This window comes from Taudactylus pleione, unplaced genomic scaffold (assembly GCF_031769625.1).
Source record: "Taudactylus pleione unplaced genomic scaffold, aTauple2 ptg000734l, whole genome shotgun sequence".
In the NCBI taxonomy this organism is placed as follows: domain Eukaryota; kingdom Metazoa; phylum Chordata; class Amphibia; order Anura; family Myobatrachidae; genus Taudactylus; species Taudactylus pleione.
Window position 1 is genome coordinate 851,485 of NW_028285136.1, and position 18,155 is coordinate 869,639.

Here is an 18,155-nt window from a genome sequence, read left to right on the forward strand (position 1 = left end):
TCCTGCAGGTACGGGATTTTTGATATACAATTAGGAGAGGGGTTTTCCTGCAGGTGCGGGATTTTTGCTATACAATTAGGAGCGGGGTTTTCCTGCAGGTACGGGATTTTTGATATACAATTAGGAGCGGGGTTTTCCTGCAGGTGCGGGATTTTTGCTATACAATTAGGAGCGGGGTTTTCCTGCAGGTGCGGGATTTTTGCTACACAATTAGGAGCGGGGTTTTCCTGCATGAGCGGGATTTTTGATACACAATTAGGATCGGGGTTTTCCTGCAGGTGCTGGATTTTTAATATACAATCAGGAGCGGGTTTTCCTGCAGGTGCTTGATTTTTGCTATACAATTAGGAGCGGGGTTTTCCTGCAGGTGCGGGACTTTTGATATACAATTAGGAGCGGGGATTTCCTGCAGGTGCGGGATTTTTGCTATACAATTAGGAGCGGGGTTTTCCTGCAGGTGCGGGATTTTTGCTATACAAATATGAGCGGGGTTTTCCTGCAGGTGCGGGATTTTTGCTTTACAATTAGGAGCGGGGTTTTCCTGCAGGTGCGGGACTTTTGCTATACAATTAGGAGCGGGGTTTTCCTGCAGGTGCTGGATTTTTGCTATACAATTAGGTGCGGGGTTTTCCTGCAGATGCGGGATTTTTGCTACACAATTAGGAGCAGGGTTTTCCTGCATGAGCGGGATTTTTGCTACACAATTAGGAGAGGGGTTTTCCTGCAGGTGCTGGATTTTTGATATACAATCAGGAGCGGGTTTTCCTGCAGGTGCGGGATTTTTGCTATAAAATTAGGAGCGGGGTTTTCCTGCAGGTGCGGGATTTTTGCTATACAATTATGAGCGGGGTTTTCCTGCAGGTGCGGGACTTTTGCTATACAATTAGGAGCGGGGATTTCCTGCAGGTGCGGGATTTTTGCTATACAATTAGGAGCGGGCTTTTCCTGCAGGTGCGGGATTTTTCCTATACAATTAGGAGCGGGGTTTTCCTGCAGGTGCGGGATTTTTGCTATACAATTAGGAGCGGGGTTTTCCTGCAGGTGCGGGATTGTTGATATACAATCAGGAGCGGGTTTTCCTGCAGGTGCGGGATTTTTGCTATACAATTAGGAGCGGGGTTTTCCTGCAGGTGCGGGATTTTTGCTATACAATTATGAGCGGGGTTTTCCTGCAGGTGCGGGACTTTTGCTATACAATTAGGAGCGGGGATTTCCTGCAGGTGCGGGATTTTTGCTATACAATTAGGAGCGGGGTTTTCCTGCAGGTGCGGGATTTTTGCTATTCAAATATGAGCGGGGTTTTCCTGCAGGTGCGGGATTTTTGCTATACAATTAGGAGCGGGGTTTTCCTGCAGGTGCGGGACTTTTGCTATACAATTAGGAGCGGGGATTTCCTGCAGGTGCGGGATTTTTGCTATACAATTAGGAGCGGGGTTTTCCTGCAGGTGCGGGATTTTTGCTATACAATTAGGAGCGGGGTTTTCCTGCAGGTGCTGGATTTTTGCTATACAATTAGGAGCGGGGTTTTCCTGCAGGTGCTGGATTTTTGCTATACAATTAGGAGCGGGGTTTTCCTGCAGGTTCGGGATTTTTGCTATACAATTAGGAGCGGGGTTTTCCTGCAGGTGCAGGATTTTTGCTATACAATTAGGAGCGGGGTTTTCCTGCAGGTGCGGGATTTTTGCTACACAATTAGGAGCGGGGTTTTCCTGCATGAGCGGGATTTTTGCTACACAATTAGGAGCGGGGTTTTCCTGCAGGTGCTGGATTTTTGATATACAATCAGGAGCGGGTTTTCCTGCAGGTGCGGGATTTTTGCTATACAATTAGGAGCGGGGTTTTCCTGCAGGTGCGGGATTTTTGCTATACAATTAGGAGCGGGGTTTTCCTGCAGGTACGGGATTTTTGCTATACAATTAGGAGCGGGGTTTTCCTGCAGGTGCGGGATTTTTGCTATACAATTAGGAGCGGGGTTTTCCTGCAGGTACGGGATTTTTGCTATACAATTAGGAGCGGGGTTTTCCTGCAGGTGCGGGCTTTTTGCTATACAACTAGGAGCGGGGTTTTCCTGCAGGTGCGGGATTTTTACTATACAATTAGGAGCGGGGTTTTCATGCAGGTGCGGGATTTTTGCTATACAATTAGGAGCGGGGTTTTCCTGCAGGTGCGGGATTTTTGCTATACAATTAGGAGCGGGGTTTTCCTGCAGGTGCGGGATTTTTGCTACACAATTAGGAGCAGGGTTTTCCTGCATGAGCGGGATTTTTGCTACACAATTAGGAGAGGGGTTTTCCTGCAGGTGCTGGATTTTTGATATACAATCAGGAGCGGGTTTTCCTGCAGATGCGGGATTTTTGCTATAAAATTAGGAGCGGGTTTTCCTGCAGGTGCGGGATTTTTGCTATACAATTAGGAGCGGGGTTTTCCTGCAGGTGCGGGATTTTTGCTACACAATTAGGATCGGGGTTTTCCTGCAGGTGCGGGATTTTTCCTATACAATTAGGAGCGGGGTTTTCCTGCAGGTGCGGGATTTTTCCTATACAATTAGGAGCGGGGTTTTCCTGCAGGTACGGGATTTTTGCTATACAATTAGGAGCGGGGTTTTCCTGCAGGTGCGGGATTTTTGCTATACAACTAGGAGCGGGGTTTTCCTGCAGGTGCGGGATTTTTGCTATACAATTAGGAGCAGGGTTTTCCTGCAGGTGCGGGATTTTTGCTATACAATTAGGAGCGGGGTTTTCCTGCAGGTGCGGGATTTTTGCTATACAATTAGGAGCGGGGTTTTCCTGCAGGTGCGGGATTTTTGCTACACAATTAGGAGCGGGGTTTTCCTGCAGGTGCGGGATTTTTGCTACACAATTAGGAGCGGGGTTTTCCTGCATGAGCGGGATTTTTGCTATACAATTAGGAGCGGGGTTTTCCTGCAGGTGCCTGATTTTTGCTATACAATTAGGAGCGGGGTTTTCCTGCAGGTACGGGATTTTTGCTATACAATTAGGAGCAGGGTTTTCCTGCAGGTGCGGGATTTTTGCTATACAATTAGGAGCGGGGTTTTCCTGCAGGTACGGGATTTTTGCTATACAATTAGGAGCAGGGTTTTCCTGCAGGTGCGGGATTTTTGCTATACAATTAGGAGCGGGGTTTTCCTGCAGGTGCGGGATTTTTGCTATACAATTAGGAGCGGGGTTTTCCTGCAGGTACGGGATTTTTGCTATACAATTAGGAGCGGGGTTTTCCTGCAGGTGCGGGATTTTTGCTATACAATTAGGAGCGGGGTTTTCCTGCAGGTGCGGGATTTTTGCTACACAATTAGGAGCGGGGTTTTCCTGCAGGTGCGGGATTTTTGCTACACAATTATGAGCGGGGTTTTCCTGCAGGTGCGGGATTTTTGCTATACAACTAGGAGCGGGGTTTTCCTGCAGGTGCGGGATTTTTGCTATACAATTAGGAGCGGGGTTTTCCTGCAGGTGCGGGATTTTTGATATACAATTAGGAGCGGGGTTTTCCTGCAGGTGCGGGATTTTTGCTACACAATTAGGAGCGGGGTTTTCCTGCATGAGCGGGATTTTTGCTACACAATTAGGAGCGGGGTTTTCCTGCAGGTGCTGGATTTTTGATATACAATCAGGAGCGGGTTTTCCTGCAGGTGCGGGATTTTTGCTACACAATTAGGAGCGGGGTTTTCCTGCATGAGTGGGATTTTTGCTACACAATTAGGAGCGGGGTTTTCCTGCAGGTGCTGGATTTTTGATATACAATCAGGAGCGGGTTTTCCTGCAGGTGCGGGATTTTTGCTATACAATTAGGAGCGGGGTTTTCCTGCAGGTGCGGGATTTTTGCTATACAATTATGAGCGGGGTTTTCCAGCAGGAGCTGGACTTTTGCTATACAATTAGGAGCGGTGATTTCCTGCAGGTGCGGGATTTTTGCTATACAATTAGGAGCGGGGTTTTCCTGCAGGTGCGGGATTTTTGCTATACAATTGTGAGCGGGGTTTTCCTGCAGGTGCGGGATTTTTGCTATACAATTTGGAGCAGGGTTTTCCTGCTGGTGCGGGATTTTTGTTATACAATTAGGAGCGGGGTTTTCCTGCAGGTGCGGGATTTTTGCTATACAAATAGGAGCGGGGTTTTCCTGCAGGTGTGGGATTTTTGCTATACAATTAGGAGCGGGGTTTTCCTGCAGGTGCGGGATTTTTGCTATACAATTAGGAGCGGGGTTTTCCTGCAGGTGCGGGATTTTTGCTATACAATTAGGAGCAGGGTTTTCCTGCAGGTGCGGGATTTTTGCTATACAATTAGGAGCGGGGTTTTCCTGCAGGTGCGGGATTTTTGCTATACAATTAGGAGCGTGGTTTTCCTGCAGGTGCGGGATTTTTGCTATACAATTAGGATCGGGGTTTTTCTGCAGGTACGGGATTTTTGCTATACAATTAGGACCGGGGTTTTCCTGCAGGTGCGGGATTTTTGCTATACAATTAGGAGCGGGGTTTTCCTGCAGGTGCGGGATTTTTGCTACACAATTATGAGCGGGGTTTTCCTGCAGGTGCGGGATTTTTGCTATACAATTAGGAGCGGGGTTTTCCTGCAGGAGCAGGATTTTTGCTACACAATTAGGAGCGGGGTTTTCCTGCATGAGCGGGATTTTTGCTACAAAATTAGGAGCGGGGTTTTCCTGCAGGTGCGGGATTTTAGCTATACAATTAGGAACGGGTTTTCCTGCAGGTGCGGGATTTTTGCTATACAATTAGGAGTGGGGTTTTCCTGCAGGTGCGGGATTTTTGCTATACAATTATGAGCGGGGTTTTCCTGCAGGTGCGGGATTATTGCTATACAATTAGGAGCGGGGTTTTCCTGCAGGATTTTTGCTATACAATTATGAGCGGGGTTTTCCTGCAGGTGCGGGATTTTTGCTACACAATTAGGAGCGGGGTTTTCCTGCAGGTGCGGGATTTTTGCTACACAATTATGAGCGGGGTTTTCCTGCAGGTGCGGGATTTTTGCTATACAACTAGGAGCGGGGTTTTCCTGCAGGTGCGGGATTTTTGCTATACAATTAGGAGCGGGGTTTTCCTGCAGGTGCGGGATTTTTGCTATACAATTATGAGCGGGGTTTTCCTGCAGGTGCGGGATTTTTGCTATACAATTAGGAGCGGGGTTTTCCTGCAGGTGCGGGATTTTTGCTATACAATTAGGAGCGGGGTTTTCCTGCAGGTGCGGGATTTTTGCTATACAATTAGGAGCGGGGTTTTCCTGCAGGTGCGGGATTTTTGCTATACAATTAGGAGCGGGGTTTTCCTGCAGGTGCGGGATTTTTGCTATACAATTAGGAGCGGGGTTTTCCTGCAGGTGCGGCATTTTTGCTATACAATTAGGAGCGGGGTTTTCCTGCAGGTGCTGGATTTTTGCTACACAATTAGGAGCGGGGTTTTCCTGCATGAGCGGGATTTTTGATACACAATTAGGATCGGGGTTTTCCTGCAGGTGCTGGATTTTTGATATACAATCAGGAGCGGGTTTTCCTGCAGGTGCAGATTTTTGCTATACAATTAGGAGCGGGGTTTTCCTGCAGGTGCAGGATTTTTGCTTTACAATTAGGAGCGGGGTTTTCCTGCAGGTGCGGGACTTTTGCTATACAATTAGGAGCGGGGTATTCCTGCAGGTACGGGATTTTTGCTACACAATTAGGAGCGGGGTTTTCCTGCAGGTGCTGGATTTTTGATATACAATCAGGAGCGGGTTTTCCAGCAGGTGCGGGATTTTTGCTATACAATTAGGAGCGGGGATTTCCTGCAGGTGCGGGATTTTTGCTATACAATTATGAGCGGGGTTTTCCTGCAGGTGCGGGACTTTTGCTATACAATTAGGAGCGTGGTTTTCCTGCAGGTGCGGGATTTTTGCTATACAATTAGGATCGGGGTTTTTCTGCAGGTACGCGATTTTTGCTATACAATTAGGAGCGGGGTTTTCCTGCAGGAGCAGGATTTTTGCTACACAATTAGGAGCGGGGTTTTCCTGCATGAGCGGGATTTTTGCTACAAAATTAGGAGCGGTGTTTTCCTGCATGTGCGGGATTTTTGCTATACAATTAGGAACGGGTTTTCCTGCAGGTGCGGGATTTTTGCTATACAATTAGGAGTGGGGTTTTCCTGCAGGTGCGGGATTTTTGCTATACAATTATGAGAGGGGTTTTCCTGCAGGTGCGGGATTATTGCTATACAATTAGGAACGGGTTTTCCTGCAGGTGCGGGATTTTTGCTATACAATTAGGATCGGGGTTTTCCTGCAGGATTTTTGCTATACAATTATGAGCAGGGTTTTCCTGCAGGTGCGGGATTTTTGCTATACAATTAGGAGCGGGGTATTCCTGCCTGTGGGGGATTTTTGCTATACAATTATGAGCGGGGTTTTCCTGCAGGTGCGGGATTTTTGATACACAATTAGGATCGGGGTTTTCCTGCAGGTGCTGGATTTTTGATATACAATCAGGAGCGGGTTTTCCTGCAGGTGCGGGATTTTTGCTATACAATTAGGAGCGGGGTTTTCCTGCAGGTGCGGGATTTTTGCTATACAATTATGAGCGGGGGTTTCCTGCAGGTGCGGGACTTTTGCTATACAATTAGGAGCGGGGTTTTCCTGCAGGTGCGGGATTTTTGCTATACAAATATGAGCGGGGTTTTCCTGCAGGTGCGGGATTTTTGCTTTACAATTAGGAGCGGGGTTTTACTGCAGGTGCGGGACTTTTGCTATACAATTAGGAGCGGGGTATTCCTGCAGGTACGGGATTTTTGCTACACAATTAGGAGCGGGGTTTTCCTGCAGGTGCTGGATTTTTTATATACACTCAGGAGCGGGTTTTCCTGCAGGTGCGGGATTTTTGCTATACAATTAGGAGCGGGAATTTCCTGCAGGTGCGGGATTTTTGCTATACAATTATGAGCGGGGTTTTCCTGCAGGTGCGGGACTTCTGCTATACAAGTAGGAGCGGGGATTTCCTGCAGGTGCGGGATTTTTGCTATACAATTAGGAGCGGGGTTTTCCTGCAGGTGCGGGATTTTTGCTATACAATTATGAGCGGGGTTTTCCTGCAGGTGCGGGATTTTTGCTATACAATTAGGAGCGGGGTTTTCCTGCAGGTGCAGGATTTTTGCTATACAATTAGGAGCAGGGTTTTCCTGCAGGTGCGGGATTTTTGCTATACAATTAGGAGCGGGGTTTTCCTGCAGGTGCGGGATTTATGCTATACAATTAGGAGCAGGGTTTTCCTGCAGGTGCGGGATTTTTGCTATACAATTATGAGCGGGGTTTTCCTGCAGGTGCGGGATTTTTGCTATACAATTAGGAGCGGGGTTTTCCTGCAGGTGCGGGATTTTTGCTATACAATTAGGAGCGGGGTTTTCCTGCAGGTGCGGGATTTTTGCTATACAATTAGGAGCGGGGTTTTCCTGCAGGTGCGGGATTTTTGCTATACAATTAGGAGCGGGGTTTTCCTGCAGGTGCGGGATTTTTGCTATACAATTAGGAGCGGGGTTTTCCTGCAGGTGCAGGATTTTTGTTATACAATTAGGAGCGGGGTTTTCCTGCAGGTGCGGGATTTTTGCTACACAATTAGGAGCGGGGTTTTCCTGCATGAGCGGGATTTTTGATACACAATTAGGATCGGGGTTTTCCTGCAGGTGCTGGATTTTTGATATACAATCAGGAGCGGGTTTTCCTGCAGGTGCGGGATTTTTGCTATACAATTAGGAGCGGGGTTTTCCTGCAGGTGCGGGATTTTTGCTATACAATTATGAGCGGGGGTTTCCTGCAGGTGCGGGACTTTTGCTATACAATTAGGAGCGGGGTTTTCCTGCAGGTGCGGGATTTTTGCTATACAAATATGAGCGGGGTTTTCCTGCACTTGCGGGATTTTTGCTTTACAATTAGGAGCGGGGTTTTACTGCAGGTGCGGGATTTTTGCTATACAATTAGGAGCGGGGTATTCCTGCAGGTACGGGATTTTTCCTACACAATTAGGAGCGGGGTTTTCCTGCAGGTGCTGGATTTTTTATATACACTCAGGAGCGGGTTTTCCTGCAGGTGCGGGATTTTTGCTATACAATTAGGAGCGGGAATTTCCTGCAGGTGCGGGATTTTTGCTATACAATTATGAGCGGGGTTTTCCTGCAGGTGCGGGACTTCTGCTATACAATTAGGAGCGGGGATTTCCTGCAGGTGCGGGATTTTTGCTATACAATTAGGAGCGGGGTTTTCCTGCAGGTGCGGGATTTTTGCTATACAATTATGAGCGGGGTTTTCCTGCAGGTGCGGGATTTTTGCTATACAATTAGGAGCGGGGTTTTCCTGCAGGTGCAGGATTTTTGCTATACAATTAGGAGCAGGGTTTTCCTGCAGGTGCGGGATTTTTGCTATACAATTAGGAGCGGGGTTTTCCTGCATGAGTGGGATTTTTGCTACACAATTAGGAGCGGGGTTTTCCTGCAGGTGCTGGATTTTTGATATACAATCAGGAGCGGGTTTTCCTGCAGGTGCGGGATTTTTGCTATACAATTAGGAGCGGGGTTTTCCTGCAGGTGCGGGATTTTTGCTATACAATTATGAGCGGGGTTTTCCAGCAGGAGCTGGACTTTTGCTATACAATTAGGAGCGGTGATTTCCTGCAGGTGCGGGATTATTGCTATACAATTAGGAGCGGGGTTTTCCTGCAGGTGCAGGATTTTTGCTATACAATTGTGAGCGGGGTTTTCCTGCAGGTGCGGGATTTTTGCTATACAATTTGGAGCGGGGTTTTCCTGCTGGTGCGGGATTTTTGTTATACAATTAGGAGCGGGGTTTTCCTGCAGGTGCGGGATTTTTGCTATACAAATAGGAGCGGGGTTTTCCTGCAGGTGTGGGATTTTTGCTATACAATTAGGAGCGGGGTTTTCCTGCAGGTGCGGGATTTTTGCTATACAATTAGGAGCGGGGTTTTCCTGCAGGTGCGGGATTTTTGCTATACAATTAGGAGCGGGGTTTTCCTGCAGGTACGGGATTTTTGCTATACAATTAGGAGCGGGGTTTTCCTGCAGGTGCTGGATTTTTGCTATAAAATTAGGAGCGGGGTTTTCCTGCAGGTGCGGGATTTTTGCTATACAATTAGGATTGGGGTTTTCCTGCAGGTGCGGGATTTTTGCTATACAATTAGGAGCGGGGTTTTCCTGCAGGTACAGGATTTTTGCTATACAATTAGGAGCGTGGTTTTCCTGCAGGTGCGGGATTTTTGCTATACAATTAGGATCGGGGTTTTTCTGCAGGTACGGGATTTTTGCTATACAATTAGGACCGGGGTTTTCCTGCAGGTGCGGGATTTTTGCTATACAATTAGGAGCGGGGTTTTCCTGCAGGTGCGGGATTTTTGCTACACAATTATGAGCGGGGTTTTCCTGCAGGTGCGGGATTTTTGCTATACAATTAGGAGCGGGGTTTTCCTGCAGGAGCAGGATTTTTGCTACACAATTAGGAGCGGGGTTTTCCTGCATGAGCGGGATTTTTGCTACAAAATTAGGAGCGGGGTTTTCCTGCAGGTGCGGGATTTTAGCTATACAATTAGGAACGGGTTTTCCTGCAGGTGCGGGATTTTTGCTATACAATTAGGAGTGGGGTTTTCCTGCAGGTGCGGGATTTTTGCTATACAATTATGAGCGGGGTTTTCCTGCAGGTGCGGGATTATTGCTATACAATTAGGAACGGGTTTTCCTGCAGGTGCGGGATTTTTGCTATACAATTAGGAGCGGGGTTTTCCTGCAGGTGCGGGATTTTTGCTATACAATTAGGAGCGGGGTTTTCCTGCCTGTGGGGGATTTTTGCTATACAATTATGAGCGGGGTTTTCCTGCAGGTGCAGGACTTTTGCTATACAATTAGGAGCGGGGATTTCCTGCAGGTGCAGGATTTTTGCTATACAATTAGGAGCGGGGTTTTCCTGCAGGTGCGGGATTTTTGCTATACAATTATGAGCGGGGTTTTCCTGCAGGTGCGGGATTTTTGCTATACAATTAGGAGCGGGGTTTTCCTGCAGGTGCGGGATTTTTGCTATACAATTAGGAGCGGGGTTTTCCTGCAGGTGCGGGATTTTTGCTATACAATTAGGAGCGGGGTTTTCCTGCAGGTGCGGGATTTTTGCTATACAATTAGGAGCGGGGTTTTCCTGCAGGTGCGGGATTTTTGCTATACAATTAGGAGCGGGGTTTTCCTGCAGGTGCGGCATTTTTGCTATACAATTAGGAGCGGGGTTTTCCTGCAGGTGCTGGATTTTTGCTACACAATTAGGAGCGGGGTTTTCCTGCATGAGCGGGATTTTTGATACACAATTAGGATCGGGGTTTTCCTGCAGGTGCTGGATTTTTGATATACAATCAGGAGCCGGTTTTCCTGCAGGTGCAGATTTTTGCTATACAATTAGGAGCGGGGTTTTCCTGCAGGTGCGGGATTTTTGCTATACAATTATGAGCGGGGTTTTCCTGCAGGTGCGGGACTTTTGCTATACAATTAGGAGCGGGGTTTTCCTGCAGGTGCGGGATTTTTGCTATACAAATATGAGCGGGGTTTTCCTGCAGGTGCGGGATTTTTGCTTTACAATTAGGAGCGGGGTTTTCCTGCAGGTGCGGGACTTTTGCTATACAATTAGGAGCGGGGTATTCCTGCAGGTACGGGATTTTTGCTACACAATTAGGAGCGGGGTTTTCCTGCAGGTGCTGGATTTTTGATATACAATCAGGAGCGGGTTTTCCAGCAGGTGCGGGATTTTTGCTATACAATTAGGAGCGGGGATTTCCTGCAGGTGCGGGATTTTTGCTATACAATTATGAGCGGGGTTTTCCTGCAGGTGCGGGACTTTTGCTATACAATTAGGAGCGTGGTTTTCCTGCAGGTGCGGGATTTTTGCTATACAATTAGGATCGGGGTTTTTCTGCAGGTACGGGATTTTTGCTATACAATTAGGAGCGGGGTTTTCCTGCAGGAGCAGGATTTTTGCTACACAATTAGGAGCGGGGTTTTCCTGCATGAGCGGGATTTTTGCTACAAAATTAGGAGCGGGGTTTTCCTGCAGGTGCGGGATTTTTGCTATACAATTAGGAACGGGTTTTCCTGCAGGTGCGGGATTTTTGCTATACAATTAGGAGTGGGGTTTTCCTGCAGGTGCGGGATTTTTGCTATACAATTATGAGCGGGGTTTTCCTGCAGGTGCGGGATTATTGCTATACAATTAGGAACGGGTTTTCCTGCAGGTGCGGGATTTTTGCTATACAATTAGGATCGGGGTTTTCCTGCAGGATTTTTGCTATACAATTATGAGCAGGGTTTTCCTGCAGGTGCGGGATTTTTGCTATACAATTAGGAGCGGGGTATTCCTGCCTGTGGGGGATTTTTGCTATACAATTATGAGCGGGGTTTTCCTGCAGGTGCGGGATTTTTGATACACAATTAGGATCGGGGTTTTCCTGCAGGTGCTGGATTTTTGATATACAATCAGGAGCGGGTTTTCCTGCAGGTGCGGGATTTTTGCTATACAATTAGGAGCGGGGTTTTCCTGCAGGTGCGGGATTTTTGCTATACAATTATGAGCGGGGGTTTCCTGCAGGTGCGGGACTTTTGCTATACAATTAGGAGCGGGGTTTTCCTGCAGGTGCGGGATTTTTGCTATACAAATATGAGCGGGGTTTTCCTGCAGGTGCGGGATTTTTGCTTTACAATTAGGAGCGGGGTTTTACTGCAGGTGCGGGACTTTTGCTATACAATTAGGAGCGGGGTATTCCTGCAGGTACGGGATTTTTGCTACACAATTAGGAGCGGGGTTTTCCTGCAGGTGCTGGATTTTTTATATACACTCAGGAGCGGGTTTTCCTGCAGGTGCGGGATTTTTGCTATACAATTAGGAGCGGGAATTTCCTGCAGGTGCGGGATTTTTGCTATACAATTATGAGCGGGGTTTTCCTGCAGGTGCGGGACTTCTGCTATACAATTAGGAGCGGGGATTTCCTGCAGGTGCCGGATTTTTGCTATACAATTAGGAGCGGGGTTTTCCTGCAGGTGCGGGATTTTTGCTATACAATTATGAGCGGGGTTTTCCTGCAGGTGCGGGATTTTTGCTATACAATTAGGAGCGGGGTTTTCCTGCAGGTGCGGGATTTTTGCTATACAATTAGGAGCGGGGTTTTCCTGCAGGTGCGGGATTTTTGCTATACAATTAGGAGCGGGGTTTTCCTGCAGGTGCGGGATTTTTGCTATACAATTAGGAGCGGGGTTTTCCTGCAGGTGCGGCATTTTTGCTATACAATTAGGAGCGGGGTTTTCCTGCAGGTGCTGGATTTTTGCTATACAATTAGGAGCGGGGATTTCCTGCAGGTGCCGGATTTTTGCTATACAATTAGGAGCGGGGTTTTCCTGCAGGTGCGGGATTTTTGCTATACAATTATGAGCGGGGTTTTCCTGCAGGTGCGGGATTTTTGCTATACAATTAGGAGCGGGGTTTTCCTGCAGGTGCAGGATTTTTGCTATACAATTAGGAGCAGGGTTTTCCTGCAGGTGCGGGATTTTTGCTATACAATTAGGAGCGGGGTTTTCCTGCAGTTGCGGGATTTTTGCTATACAATTAGGAGCAGGGTTTTCCTGCAGGTGCGGGATTTTTGCTATACAATTATGAGAGGGGTTTTCCTGCAGGTGCGGGATTTTTGTTATACAATTAGGAGCGGGGTTTTCCTGCAGGTGCGGGATTTTTGCTATACAATTAGGAGCGGGGTTTTCCTGCAGGTGCGGGATTTTTGCTATACAATTAGGAGCGGGGTTTTCCTGCAGGTGCGGGATTTTTGCTATACAATTAGGAGCGGGGTTTTCCTGCAGGTGCGGGATTTTTGCTATACAATTAGGAGCGGGGTTTTCCTGCAGGTGCGGGATTTTTGCTATACAATTAGGAGCGGGGTTTTCCTGCAGGTGCGGGATTTTTGCTATACAATTAGGAGCGGGGTTTTCCTGCAGGTGCGGGATTTTTGCTACACAATTAGGAGCGGGGTTTTCCTGCATGAGCGGGATTTTTGATACACAATTAGGATCGGGGTTTTCCTGCAGGTGCTGGATTTTTGATATACAATCAGGAGCGGGTTTTCCTGCAGGTGCGGGATTTTTGCTATACAATTAGGAGCGGGGTTTTCCTGCAGGTGCGGGATTTTTGCTATACAATTATGAGCGGGGGTTTCCTGCAGGTGCGGGACTTTTGCTATACAATTAGGAGCGGGGTTTTCCTGCAGGTGCGGGATTTTTGCTATACAATTAGGAGCGGGGTTTTCCTGCAGGTGCGGGATTTTTGCTATACAATTAGGAGCGGGGTTTTCCTGCAGGTGCGGCATTTTTGCTATACAATTAGGAGCGGGGTTTTCCTGCAGGTGCTGGATTTTTGCTATACAATTAGGAGCGGGGATTTCCTGCAGGTGCCGGATTTTTGCTATACAATTAGGAGCGGGGTTTTCCTGCAGGTGCGGGATTTTTGCTATACAATTAGGAGCGGGGTTTTCCTGCAGGTGCGGGATTTTTGCTATACAATTAGGAGCGGGGTTTTCCTGCAGGTGCAGGATTTTTGCTATACAATTAGGAGCAGGGTTTTCCTGCAGGTGCGGGATTTTTGCTATACAATTAGGAGCGGGGTTTTCCTGCAGTTGCGGGATTTTTGCTATACAATTAGGAGCAGGGTTTTCCTGCAGGTGCGGGATTTTTGCTATACAATTATGAGAGGGGTTTTCCTGCAGGTGCGGGATTTTTGTTATACAATTAGGAGCGGGGTTTTCCTGCAGGTGCGGGATTTTTGCTATACAATTAGGAGCGGGGTTTTCCTGCAGGTGCGGGATTTTTGCTATACAATTAGGAGCGGGGTTTTCCTGCAGGTGCGGGATTTTTGCTATACAATTAGGAGCGGGGTTTTCCTGCAGGTGCGGGATTTTTGCTATACAATTAGGAGCGGGGTTTTCCTGCAGGTGCGGGATTTTTGCTATACAATTAGGAGCGGGGTTTTCCTGCAGGTGCGGGATTTTTGCTATACAATTAGGAGCGGGGTTTTCCTGCAGGTGCGGGATTTTTGCTACACAATTAGGAGCGGGGTTTTCCTGCATGAGCGGGATTTTTGATACACAATTAGGATCGGGGTTTTCCTGCAGGTGCTGGATTTTTGATATACAATCAGGAGCGGGTTTTCCTGCAGGTGCGGGATTTTTGCTATACAATTAGGAGCGGGGTTTTCCTGCAGGTGCGGGATTTTTGCTATACAATTATGAGCGGGGGTTTCCTGCAGGTGCGGGACTTTTGCTATACAATTAGGAGCGGGGTTTTCCTGCAGGTGCGGGATTTTTGCTATACAAATATGAGCGGGGTTTTCCTGCAGGTGCGGGATTTTTGCTTTACAATTAGGAGCGGGGTTTTACTGCAGGTGCGGGATTTTTGCTATACAATTAGGAGCGGGGTATTCCTGCAGGTACGGGATTTTTGCTACACAATTAGGAGCGGGGTTTTCCTGCAGGTGCTGGATTTTTTATATACACTCAGGAGCGGGTTTTCCTGCAGGTGCGGGATTTTTGCTATACAATTAGGAGCGGGAATTTCCTGCAGGTGCGGGATTTTTGCTATACAATTATGAGCGGGGTTTTCCTGCAGGTGCGGGACTTCTGCTATACAATTAGGAGCGGGGATTTCCTGCAGGTGCGGGATTTTTGCTATACAATTAGGAGCGGGGTTTTCCTGCAGGTGCGGGATTTTTGCTATACAATTATGAGCGGGGTTTTCCTGCAGGTGCGGGATTTTTGCTATACAATTAGGAGCGGGGTTTTCCTGCAGGTGCAGGATTTTTGCTATACAATTAGGAGCAGGGTTTTCCTGCAGGTGCGGGATTTTTGCTATACAATTAGGAGCGGGGTTTTCCTGCAGGTGCGGGATTTTTGCTATACAATTAGGAGCAGGGTTTTCCTGCAGGTGCGGGATTTTTGCTATACAATTAGGAGCGGGGTTTTCCTGCAGGTGCGGGATTTTTGCTATACAATTAGGAGCGGGGTTTTCCTGCAGGTGCGGGATTTTTGCTATACAATTCTGAGCGGGGTTTTCCTGCAGGTGCGGGATTTTTGCTATACAATTTGGAGCAGGGTTTTCCTGCATGTGCGGGATATTTGCTATACATCTATGAGCGGGGTTTTCCTGCAGGTGCGGGACTTTTGCTATACAATTAGGAGCGGGGTTTTCCTGCATGAGCGGGATTTTTGATACACAATTAGTATCGGGGTTTTCCTGCAGGTGCTGGATTTGTGATATACAATCAGGAGCGGGTTTTCCTGCAGGTGCGGGATTTTTGCTATACAATTAGGAGCGGGGTTTTCCTGCAGGTGCGGGATTTTTGCTATACAATCAGGAGCGGGTTTTCCTGCAGGTGCGGGATTTTTGCTATACAATTAGGAGCGGGGTTTTCCTGCAGGTGCTGGATTTTTGCTATACAATTAGGAGCGGGGTTTTCCTGCAGGTGCGGGATTCTTGCTATACAATTAGGAGCGGGGTTTTCCTGCAGGTGCGGGATTTTTGATATACAATCAGGAGCGGGTTTTCCTGCAGGTGCGGGATTTTTGCTATACAATTAGGAGCGGGGTTTTCCTGCAGGTGCGGGATTTTTGCTATACAATTATGAGCGGGGTTTTCCTGCAGGTTCGGGACTTTTGCTATACAATTAGGAGCGGGGTTTTCCTGCAGGTGCGGGATTTTTGCTATACAATTAGGATCGGGGTTTTCCTGCAGGTGCGGGATTTTTGCTATACAATTAGGAGCGGGGTTTTCCTGCAGGTGCGGGATTTTTGCTATACAATTAGGAGCGGGGTTTTCCTGCAGGTGCGGGATTTTTGCTATACAATTAGGAGCGGGGTTTTCCTGCAGGTGCGGGATTTTTGCTATACAATTATGAGCGGGGTTTTCCTGCAGGTGCGGGATTATTGCCACACAATTATGAGCGGGATTTTCCTGCAGGTGCGGGATTTTTGCTACCCAATTAGGAGCAGGGTTTTCCTGCAGGTGCGGGATGTTTGCTACACAATTAGGAGCGGGGTTTTCCTGCATGAGCGGGATTTTTGCTACAAAATTAGGAGCGTGGTTTTCCTGCAGGTGCGGGATTTTTGCTATACAATTAGGAACGGGTTTTCCTGCTGGTGCGGGATTTTTGCTATACAATTAGGAGCGGGGTTTTCCTGCAGGTGCGGGATTTTTGCTATACAATTATGAGCGGGGTTTTCCTGCAGGTGCGGGATTTTTGCTATACAATTAGGAGCAGGGTTTTCCTGCAGGTGCGGGATTTTTGCTATACAATTAGGAGCGGGGTTTTCCTGCAGGTGCGGGATTTTTGCTATACAATTATGAGCGGGGTTTTCCTGCAGGTGCGGGATTTTTGCTATACAATTTGGAGCGGGGTTTTCCTGCATGTGCGGGATATTTGCTATACATCTATGAGCGGGGTTTTCCTGCAGGTGCGGGACTTTTGCTATACAATTAGGAGCGGGGTTTTCCTGCATGAGCGGGATTTTTGATACACAATTAGTATTGGGGTTTTCCTGCAGGTGCTGGATTTGTGATATACAATCAGGAGCGGGTTTTCCTGCAGGTGCGGGATTTTTGCTATACAATTAGGAGCGGGGTTTTCCTGCAGGTGCGGGATTTTTGCTATACAATCAGGAGCGGGTTTTCCTGCAGGTGCGGGATTTTTGCTATACAATTAGGAGCGGGGTTTTCCTGCAGGTGCTGGATTTTTGCTATACAATTAGGAGCGGGGTTTTCCTGCAGGTGCGGGATTCTTGCTATACAATTAGGAGCGGGGTTTTCCTGCAGGTGCTGGATTTTTGATATACAATCAGGAGCGGGTTTTCCTGCAGGTGCGGGATTTTTGCTATACAATTAGGAGCGGGGTTTTCCTGCAGGTGCGGGATTTTTGCTATACAATTAGGAGCAGGGTTTTCCTGCAGGTGCGGGATTTTTGCTATACAATTAGGAGCGGGGTTTTCCTGCAGGTGCGGGATTTTTGCTATACAATTATGAGCGGGGTTTTCCTGCAGGTGCGGGATTATTGCCACACAATTATGAGCGGGATTTTCCTGCAGGTGCGGGATTTTTGCTACCCAATTAGGAGCAGGGTTTTCCTGCAGGTGCGGGATTTTTGCTACACAATTAGGAGCGGGGTTTTCCTGCATGAGCGGGATTTTTGCTACAAAATTAGGAGCGTGGTTTTCCTGCAGGTGCGGGATTTTTGCTATACAATTAGGAACGGGTTTTCCTGCTGGTGCGGGATTTTTGCTATACAATTAGGAGCGGGGTTTTCCTGCAGGTGCGGGATTTTTGCTATACAATTATGAGCGCGGTTTTCCTGCAGGTGCGGGATTTTTGCTATACAATTAGGAGCGGGGTTTTCCTGCAGGTGCAGGATTTTTGCTATACAATTAGGAGCGGGGTTTTCCTGCAGGTGCGGGATTTTTGCTATACAATTAGGAGCGGGGTTTTCCTGCAGGTGTGGGATTTTTGCTATACAATTAGGAGCGGGGTTTTCCTGCAGGTGCGGGATTTTTGCTATACAATTAGGATCGGGGTTTTCCTGCAGGTGCGTTATTTTTGCTACACAATTAGGAGCGGCGTTTTCCTGCAGGTGCGGGATTTTTGCTATACAATTAGGAGCGGGGTTTTCCTGCAGGTGCAGGATTTTTGCTATACAATTAGGAGCAGGGTTTTCCTGCAGGTGCGGGATTTTTGCTATACAATTAGGAGCGGGGTTTTCCTGCAGGTGCGGGATTTTTGCTATACAATTAGGAGCAGGGTTTTCCTGCAGGTGCGGGATTTTTGCTATACAATTAGGAGCGGGGTTTTCCTGCAGGTGCGGGATTTTTGCTATACAATTAGGAGCGGGGTTTTCCTGCAGGTGCGGGATTTTTGCTATACAATTCTGAGCGGGGTTTTCCTGCAGGTGCGGGATTTTTGCTATACAATTTGGAGCAGGGTTTTCCTGCATGTGCGGGATATTTGCTATACATCTATGAGCGGGGTTTTCCTGCAGGTGCGGGACTTTTGCTATACAATTAGGAGCGGGGTTTTCCTGCATGAGCGGGATTTTTGATACACAATT